Source organism: Herpailurus yagouaroundi, unplaced genomic scaffold (genome assembly GCF_014898765.1).
Source record: "Herpailurus yagouaroundi ecotype Mexico unplaced genomic scaffold, PumYag 183, whole genome shotgun sequence".
NCBI classification, from domain to species: domain Eukaryota; kingdom Metazoa; phylum Chordata; class Mammalia; order Carnivora; family Felidae; genus Herpailurus; species Herpailurus yagouaroundi.
The window spans coordinates 13,934,445-13,944,814 of record NW_024412414.1 but is presented as its reverse complement, the minus strand read 5'-3'; the positions used below and the strand labels follow the sequence as shown (position 1 = coordinate 13,944,814).

The 10,370-nt window shown below is 41.7% G+C and overlaps 1 protein-coding gene across 9 annotated transcripts in view; it reads left to right on the top strand.

Moving 5' to 3' along the window:
- Positions 1-1,772: 1,772 nt before the first annotated feature.
- CHL1 (cell adhesion molecule L1 like) overlaps positions 1,773-10,370 on the top strand; it is a 200,188-nt gene continuing 191,590 nt past the window's right edge. For 4 of the 9 annotated variants that reach the window (XM_040492148.1, XM_040492149.1, XM_040492139.1 and 1 more), the window contains exon 1: positions 1,773-2,000. The gene's annotated coding sequence lies outside the window, so the exon portion shown is untranslated. Of the gene's footprint in view, positions 2,032-2,252; positions 2,377-2,907; positions 3,104-10,370 lie in introns of those variants that run through there. The other 5 variants (XM_040492141.1, XM_040492147.1, XM_040492142.1 and 2 more) reach the window with 4 other exon arrangements.

Genomic DNA, 10,370 nt, shown 5'->3' with positions numbered 1-10,370 from the left:
GTGTATATACAGACTTCATGGCTGTCCCTTGTAAGCTTTGGACTTACTATTGGGCTATTATTTCCTCAGTTATATGCAGTGTCAGAGACTCAGAAGTCTGTTGTTTCCTTTTGAAAAAAACTCATATTTAAGAATAGACACTTCATCTTTTTGTTTCAAGTATTATGCCTTGGAATCCTTAACAACACATTTTTGGATATTTGACTTAAAAAGAAGCAGGTAGCCTTGTTGAGTTTTCCACTGTACCCTAGCACCTTGAACACTAACTGATCAATACTAGGATCTCATTCTTTCTTTCCCTATATATCTTTTAATAATGATCTTAATGTCAAGCAAACAAATCATAGAGAAAAGGAGAGCTCTATGTTGAAGAGTATTCTGTTGGTCTGGCCAGGAATGAGTTCTGAATCTTTTGTTCAGAAAATGTTTACCTAGACGGTGCTCACCTTCTGAGATCAACTCAGCTTTTGTGTCTCCTTGACTTTGGAAGTGTTTCCCTATATTTTCCCTGTAGGAATTTTATTCAATATTCTATCTTTGTTTCTACTTTACAAAACATGCCATGTGAATAATGATGCCCCGGGCAAAGAAATTACTACTCTAGCAGTACAATTTAAGCTCAGGACAAATCCTGCCCTCACTTGCATTTGCAATTTGCAATGCAGTCAGTAAGAATTGGGCCCACACATGAACTGACAGAAACAGGGCTCCAAGGTTAGCAATTATTAAAGTTTAAAAGTCCATTAATTCATTTTCAAAATATTTTATTCAGTTGCTTCTGAAGCAGAATTCTGAATTGCCTTCCCTCTTGCTGCTACTATAGTGGTATCCAACTCTGAGGGGAGCTCACAGCTCTAAATGTCCTCATTGTTCAAGCACAAGAGGAGAACAAAACCCGACTGTAAAGTCAATCTTACTGCCTTAGTGGAGTAAAAATTAGAAGTCAATGATTCTCTTACCATCAAAGAGAACTTAAATTCAACAGAATTTTTAAGTGGTATTGCGTGGAAAAAAAAAAAAACAACAAAAAAGATGTATAAATAACTTACCCTGCAAAAGCCTGTAACTTTTCCAAATCAATTTTGGAATCTTACAGTAAAATTTACATGCTTTGGTGGAATTGATAAGGGATCAGAAATGGCCTTTTACATTGGAAATGAGCACACCGGGCTTTCTTCTACCCTATAGTAGTGAATTAATACAGAATAGGTACGAAAAAAACTTTACGGAATAATGTGGTAAAAATACAGACCATAGGTATTAAGACAAAAATTTTAAAAGTGGTTAACAGTGAAAGGTGCCCAAATTTATGTATGTAATGATTTGGCAGCTTACTGTAGTAGCATCTTTTGCAAATTAAATAGCAAGCCCCATCACACCTATAAATGGGGCAGGAAAGCAAAAAGAATATTTTTAATAGGTACATGGCACCACACCCTTCCAACATGCAGCGATGAGGGAAAACCAGACTGGCGACCCGTGTCTAGAATATGTACTGAGTGAAACCATCGGGAGGGGGAGGGCTTTTTTTTTTTTTTTTTAATTCTTTTTTGCAGATAAAAGGGACAGCGATTCTACCTCTTTTGACCATAAATGTTGAAAACGACGAGCGAAGTTTTGGCTTCGTCCCTTGCTTTTCAGCATGGAATACAAAGTCTTAAGCCTGTAGCTCTCCCTGTCCCAAGGGAGTGTGCTAAGGGAGGGAAAATAGGCGGCGTGGGTGAGGGGTGGCGAAGCAGAACCGAGGGAGAGAGGAGAGGCGCTAGCCAGCCTCTGCCCGGAGGGCGTGGATCCCAGCGCAAGCCAGAACAGGTCCTGCGTTCTCGCGGCCACTGCCAGCAGCGGGCGGGGCCCGGCAGGATCTCCGCGGGCAGACTCGCGTGTGGATCAGCAGCGAGCAGCCGGCAAGAAACTCCCTTGGATCCGCTAGGAGCTGTTGGACCCTGCACGTCTCTTTCCCGCAGCAAGGCAGCTTGGGGGAGAAGTTTCCCCGAGGGAAGGTACGGAACCGAGCTAAGGCCGAACGCTCAGGTGTGCCTAGGTGGGGGTTAATTTGCATCTGTTTTGCTAGCCCTGCGGTTCTCCCAGTTCGCCGGGTAGTCAACTCTCTGGGCGTGATGGAAGGCGGATTAAGGGTTTGCGCCTGGGAGGGGTCAACTCACTGTGGGTAGGAAATGGTGCGCAATCTGGGCTTCATCCTTGCCTAAAAGTGGGGTGGCCCGAGGTCCCTCAGCCCTAACCGGGGAAGAGACACCCCCTTTCCCAGCCCCGCCCCCTGGTGGCTGAGGCTGTATTCAAACACAGCTCTGGGTTATTCGGATAGAGTGAACGGGGTCCGCGAATCCTCCGGCTCCCACTTTCTCCGCCTGGTTACGGGTAGGTTGACCCTCGGTCTGTCTTCCAACCCTCCTCCCTTCAGTGCTCCCTACCCTCTGGAGAGGATTCCAGACCCTCCCAGAGATTGCAGCCCTCTCTTTCCAGTAGGGGGTCGGCGGTCTAGCTGGGTTTAGGATCAATCCTGGTCTCACTCCCCCCTGACCCGGACCATCTCTAGGGTCGTAGAGCGTTTGCTCTCTTCCGCACCCCATTCCGCCCCTATCTTGATCCCATTCTCAGGGGAGAATCCCAGGTACTGGTTGGGGTTCTGTATACGCCGCCAGCTTGGAAAGGGAGCTCTGTGGACAGCAGGGTTAAGGGGGGCAAGAAAGCCGGGAGGTTCAGGACTTCCACCTCCCCAGACCACCGTGGGGGCTAGAAGCCAGGCCGGGGGCGTGGTTGCCATGGCTCCCTGGTAGCTGAGCCGGTGGAGCTAGAGATGCCAGTCACGGATGGTCCCTTCTTCCTCTTTGTGCCTCTCTCTCTCTCATTTTTTTCTTTTTCTTTCTTTCTTTCTTTCTTTCTTTTTTTTTTTTTTTTCTTTTGAGAGTATGCGTAGGGAGGGAGAAAGTGATTAATTTGGAGAGCAGGGATTGGAGCCGGGAAGCTGAGAGGCTGGGGGACGCCGGCCCCTTCATTCCCATTCCTCTTGCTCGCTGTGGGAGCCGCACTTTGGAATTCCAGCGAAAACCTGAGGGCCAAAGAAGCCGCTGCCGCGCGGGCCCAGGTACCCACGCTCCGAGCCGCGCCCTGGGGCGAACGCGGGGTGGGGGTCCGGCTGTCAGCGAGAAGGCGGGCAGGGGATGGGGTGGAAGGCGAGCGGCGGAGGGCAGGTGTCTAGTGGCACAGCGGGGCTAAGCGAGGGGCGCTGGGGTTCAGCCCCGCCCTGGAGAACCTTTTGAGGGCACCCCCCCCCCCCCCAAGGGCTGGCAAGTGGCCGCCTGGGCACGCGCGTGCGTGACGGCGCGCTCTCTGGAACGCCCGTGGTGAGAGGGGGGTGTGGGGGGGGTGGATGGGTGGCATGTGCGCGTGCGCGCGGAGGTGGGCAACTGGTGATCCACCTGGGCTCACGGAAGGCAGAGTCTCTGGCGGCGCCCAGGTGGGTTCCAATTCCAGCTCCAACGTCTGTGATGTGTGATTTTGGACGAGCCATTTAACTCCTCCGGGCCTCGGTTTCCCCTTTTAAATAGTAACGAAAATATCAATACGTTACTTTTTGGGTTTTTGCAGGACTGGAATGAGATAATCCAAGAAGATAGTTTAGCCTAGTGTTTAATGCTTAATAAGCACCTTGGCTTAGTTATGATGGGATTACTGTTATTATTAATTAATCTTCAATTTATTTAGATAGGGTGCATTCTTATTTCTCCGCATCTTTATTTAAGACAAAGTACTGTGTTTTCTAATTTTGGAGGATACCGACAGATATTAAATATTTCTGCCCCGTGCAACTACCTGCATAGCTCTGGAGTGCAGCAGATTGGAATATACAAAGTGACCAACTGCTGGTCAAGATGGCTTGTCAGACGTTGTTGGAAAGAAAAGCTTAGAAAGCTATTTGGGGAAACTTTTAGTGACAAGGAAAAGAAAGAGTTTATTCTAGAGCTTGTGTGTAAGATTCCATTGCCTCTTTCATAGGCTGATGTTCTAGTTGGGTTTGTCTTAACTCCAGTCTCTTGTGATGGACCAGCCTCTGGCTTTCATAATTTAACTTGGTTCTAGAGTCTAGTGTATAACCCAGCTTCCTTTTTTATGGCCTCAAGTGCTGCAGTGGATTTACTTCCAGTAATGGCAGAGCACAGTGTGTGATCATTCCTCACAAGCACCTGAATATTGTCAGTAAATAAATAGAGACAAATAGTTATTTCTTGGCAAGTGTGAGTACTGGCTATGGCAGTTCATTAAAAATCTCTTTCTGGGCAAGTGTTTACCCACATCACTGTAGAAGAGTAGGACTATCATGATTAATACATGTTTTTTTTTTTTTTTTTCAGTTTCTGCTCTGTTGCATCTATACTTACAGATGTGTTCCTTAAAAAAGAAAAAGCTGCAGGTGTTTATTGCTACCTCATGGTTTTATTAGGTGGTCTAACTAACCTAGTGATGAGCAAAACATTCCATGAACCTAATTGTGAGACTGACAGGATTTGATATTGTGCATAATATGTTTATTACCTTTGAGTTAATTAATCCCATTTACTGAATTAGCTCTAAATACATTTTAAAAATATCACTTACTTGTTAAAATGTAGGCATGTCTTGGTGGATCTGAAGGAAGTAAAACCGGACAGATGTCCCCATCCCCAAGTTCCTTATGATTTTATAAAATAGACCTCACCTTGGAAAATATTTGCTGGATAAACTATAGTTTACTTTTGAATATTTTGAAGATGGATTCTTTGACCTAAAATTGCTTTGTTGAAATAATTAGGCTGATTGCTTTTTTTAGGGAGAATTAAGTAAGAGTAGTGATCAAGATTGATTTACAATTCTACTAGTTTTTTGTTTTTTTTTTTTTAATCTCATAAAAGAAAATTAAGTAATAGAGGGGGCTGAATGTCATCAGATTTGAAGGAATGAGTGTCAGGAAGCCTTGTGAGTATCAGTTCAGATAGTAGAGTATTGCTTTAAGTTTGACTTTTGCATGACAACACCCTCTTCTTCACCGTGAATATGTCATCTTTAAAAGGTACCTTGAGGAATTAGTGTGACAGCTTGCCTGAAATTCATGTGATCATTTACATATTGTTTCCCTGGAGCCTTGGCATTAAATGTTTCATTTGTTGGAAATTATTTTGCCCTTTGATTTATGACAGCCAGCAGTGCCATGGAACCTAATACATTGTAGAAACCAACATTTGGCTTTTCACTCTTTTGTATTTTCCCCTAAAAATCTAAGCAGTGATGCATATGGATAGCTTAAGTTTGGCCAAAGACAAAGGGTAACGTGGAAAATCATGACACATGTGGAGGTACTGAGTCCTGAATTTGGGAAGCTAATTGACATGCAAAGGTATAAGCTAGAGGAGGGAGTTGTCTCCATACTAAGGGTGTTTTCGATGATGTGCTGTATTATCTGATTCAATCAGTGTTGCTTGTTACTTTTTCAAACCGAGACCTAGAATACTATATTTTCAATTATGAACATTTTGATTACAGCTTCATTGTAACTAACTAATTTAGTCTGAAGAGAATGCAATTATTATGGTGATTTACATACAATATGCTAAGTTAACACAGCTAATGAGTGAAAGCATAATATTCTTTCTATTCATTCCTGGAAAAATATTGTGCTAAGCATTCTTTCAAAGAAAAGATTACATTATTCGCCAGCATTTTATGTCTACCTACAAGTAGGATTGGCATTGAGCCATTTTCTCTGCTATTGAAGTGAAATCTCTCACATTTTGGTGACTATGCCTCTCCCCCTCTTTGGGGTGGAAGGGAGAATGGAAACAATTCCCAATTTAATTAGATATGGTGCTTTCTCCTTTCTCTACATCTTTATTGGAGGAAAGATTCTGTATTTTCTAATTTTGGAGGCTGGTTAACACCTTAAACGTTACTAATTACTGCAGTTTATTTTATGTGTGTCGCAATAGTGTAGTTAGTTAATTATAGCTTTCTCATTAGCACCATGTAGAGAATAATGAATTAACACATCCCTTTGATCGAAAGAACATCTAAGTTTATCTTCTGAGAATAAAAGTGTTATTGTGTTACCGAAAGTCACTATAATTTCCCCAAGAAACAAATTGGTTGGAATTCTCTAGCACTGGGATAGGAAGCTTGATGAATGAGTTGGATTGATCACAAACAAGAGGGAGTAGAGCTGTGGTTGCTTGGCAACCTAACATTATTCTGCAATTTCCTCTGGTATATTTATCCAGTAAACTAGAAAATTCTGTTTTGTTAACGAATGTTTTTAGTCACTGCACAAATAGACCATAACTAATTGAGATTTTATGTATTGTGGATAAAAAATGATCCTGCTTACCTTCCTATTGTGTTTAGATAATGAAAATACAAAGAGAATGCATATTGTTTTCAGTTTGTAAAATCTTGTGTAAAAAATGTTATTTTAATTTTCATAATAGTTTGTTCCTACCAAAAGATTACAACTTGTTTATCTCTTCAGAAGTCAGATTATTAGGAGTGTGTGTGTGTGTGTGTGTGTGTTTATGTGTATTTATACACAATTTTTCAAGAAGAATCAGAGATAGAATTTGAACTGAGATGAATTCTTCCAAAATTGTGGTTTGTTGCTTGAACTGGCAATATAGGTAAATTGAAGAAGGTATAAATATCCAATCTGAGTGATACTAGCAGATGATGATAATAATAAATGTACTGAGTTTGACAGTTATAGACATGTGCTCTGTTCTTTGACCAGAGTTTCTTTTCCTGGTGATCATAATCATTCTCCCTTCTGTTGCATCTCATTTTCACCATAGTTGCAAAGTAGGAGCTCAGCAAATCCATCATCTGCCCATCTTCTAATCTAACTCTCCCCGACTCCAGGGTTTGGGATAGAACACTTTGCTATTGTGAATTTTAGTGTGCATCAAAATTCCCTTCTCAGATCTTAACTTTCTTGAGGGAATACGTTCCATTTTATGCATCTCATAAACCTTATATTGTGTGGCACAGTGGGAAGGAAGCAAACTGGTGTGGTGGTTAAATGCACTGGCTATAGTAATCAGGCTGCCTGGGTTCAAAATCACAGTCTGCTAACTCCTTGGTATGTGGCCTTGGCTAAGTCATTTTAATCTAACACTGATTTCTTCTATGAGATGGAGGTTAATATACATGCCCAGCTTGTGTGTGTTATTATGAACATTATGTGGGGCAATCTATATAGACAGTTTAGTAGAACTTATTAAGCACTCAATGAATTCTGGCTTTTAATTATAATTATTATTATCCATCTATTCCATATTCAGTTTATGAATGGATAAAGATACAGAGATGTGCGTGTGTACCTATGTATATGAATCAGTGTGAACCATCATCATGGCACAATCAAATGGAAAACTGTTGATACTTACATCAGTTATGCACACATAGACTAATAGTGGTTGTTCCACGTACTTCAAAGATTCTAAGAGTTCTGGTTCTCAGGCTTGACTGAAATGAGAATCACCTGGAGATCTTTGTAAAACTACCAGCCCAGATGAATCCCATCAGCATCCCTGGGGATGATGACTAAGACTTGTGGATTTTTGAAAGCTTTTGGTGATGGTAATGTAACTTGGGGTTGAGTACCACCAACATAGATTGGGGTAGACATTCTTTAACATCATGTTGGCCTGAGGCATGTTGGCCTTGGTGTTGTGAAATGTGTTTGGAAAAGAAAAAAAAAAAAAAAAAAAAGCTTTGGCAAACCTCTGAGGTTTTTCTTACTAATCCCTTTGGTTTAAACAGCACTTTATTCTCTGAAGAGCTCAAATGCAATTTTCATTTACTGTGTATTATTTCATTTCTCAGTCAAATGTCTCTGTGAAGATGGTAGGAAAGAAGTCATTATCCTGATTTTGCAGATGAATGGAGTGAGCCCTACTGAAATTAGATGATTTGATTAGATTGATACATTTCGAACAGACCCAGATATCCAGATTCCTGTTACTTTCGAGTCTGGATGCTTCTGTGTTTTACCTCAAGTTTTCAAATAAGGGAGAGAGAATTATATTTTTAGGACTAAATAATTGTGTAATAAAGGGATGCTAGAGATGTGAATTTCTACCTTGTTGTAATTACACACTGCAATGAAAAGCACATTTTTTTTTCTAAAGAAGACTCTATTTAGGATCCAAACCCTGAACCTAGCCTACACATGTGTTTTGTTAGGAGTGTTTAAGAAATATTTCAGCCAATATGTAAAAACCAGGGATTTTACGTAAAAATTTGTATTTCTGATTTATCTTAAAAACCTTGACGTTCTCACAGTCTTGAACCTGAGTGTCCAGAGAGTACTGTTGGCAGTCTTAAAGGACCCAGAGTTTTGTGTCTTCTCTGGGTAAAACGTGGTCTCTTCTTGTTCTTACTTTTATTTTTTTCTTATGTATAAATCATACTCAAAGGGGTTAATTGAAGGGAGTTTCAAGAAGCAACCACATCTTTTTAAAGGCTTTTTTTTTTTTTTGTAACGTTTATTTATTTTTGGGACAGAGAGAGACAGAGCATGAACGGGGGAGGGGCAGAGAGAGAGGGAGACACAGAATCGGAAACAGGCTCCAGGCTCTGAGCCATCAGCCCAGAGCCCGACGCGGGGCTCGAACTCACGGACCGCGAGATCGTGACCTGGCTGAAGTCGGACGCTTAACCGACTGCGCCACCCAGGCGCCCCCACATCTTTTTAGACAGGCTTGAGAGAACTCAAAAAGGGCTGCTGAAGAGCTGCCCCTCATCCAGTGAGAGAGACAGTAGATGAGGGAAGTTACTAAGGAGGTGAGAGCAGTAGCCTAGGGAAAGGCCACCAGACAGGACCTGTGGCTTTTCGGAGAGAACCAGCCACAGTCAAGTGGGAGATGCAGATCTTCTCCTTTCTCAGAGTAGCCGAACCAACCAGAAGTCAGACGGCAGGGGAGCCTGATTGGTCTGCAGAGACTAGTTTCCTCTGCACAGAGGAGGATGGAGGAGGGTGGAGAATGGATTGGAATCTGGCAGGTTAATGAAGAACATTCAGCACACCTTGAAGCCTTAAAATGTATGGAACAAGGGGTAATGAGGAAGGAGAAGGTTTGAATTGCCAAAAGTGGAACAAAATGGAGAACCATTAAATGTGCATTCAGTACCATCTTCTCCCACTTTCCTTGGTCGTTGCTTTCTTTGCCCTTCTTTCATTTCCCTAGGTGGACATGCTCCCATTCAGAGGTAGGTTTCAGCTGCAGCCTCCAGACTTCCAAACAATTTTGTCCGTTCCCCTGCATATAATCTCCCCTTTCCAAGATGAGAGCTGATACAGCACAGACACTAATGCAAAAGGCTTATTATAGCCTCTATGGTAACAGGTTTGCATTTTTAGCAGAAGTTCTTCCTTCACAAAAGCTTTTGCTGTAAGTGGTAAATGTAAGACTAGAGATTGCAGATACTATGCCTGCGAAGGAGACACACCCTCAGATAACAGTCCAGCAGCTTAAAGTCACTGTTACCTGGACATTTGAATCTCTGGAGCGGTACCCCTCTTCTTTGGCATAGTGGCAGTAGAGTGAAGAGGGTGAGGAAATAGATCGGGGGTGGGGTGGGGTGGGGGGGGCATTGGTAGCCTATTGATAGGAAGCATTTGTGTTTCCTGGGGCTAAGGGGCGAAATCCACAGTGTAATCGTAGGTAAGGAAGGAAGGAAAATGTGGCTTTGTTTGTTTGTTTGTTTGTTTGTTTGTTTGTTTTGGTCATTCCATGTAGTTAGAATTGATTGTGAGTTCAGTTTGTCATCACATTGAAGACCTTTGCTAAAGAACGTAAAGGGACAGAATATCAGCTTATTATGGGATGTTTTGTGTGCTGATGTGTTCAAAGGACACAACACATCTCATACATGCAAAATTGCAAGGAGAAGTAAATACTGACCTTTTCTAACATACTCAACACTATATTTCCATCTGTTCAGAAGATTACTTTGGAAGATTTCTATTAAAAAGAAAAGTTATTAATGTCTTACATTATTTGGGTGCTTTCAGTATTTTAGAGATTTTCTTTTTACCATATCATCTTATTTGATTTTTACAGTGATGTGCTCAACAAAAAGGAATAAATCGTTAGTCTGTTTTAAAAACAAACAAAAACAACTGTAAACAAACAAATACGGTCTAATAGCTGGTTAGGCAGTGGTGAAACCAGAATTAAGGTTCAGATATCCTGATTTGTACCCCAGTTCAATACCCACACTAGTACTTTTAGATTTTATTTGAGACACAAGAAAAATACGGTATAAATGAGTTTTTTTAAAAAGTTAATATGTAAACTGAAGGATGTAATGAGTTTAAGGGAAATAAT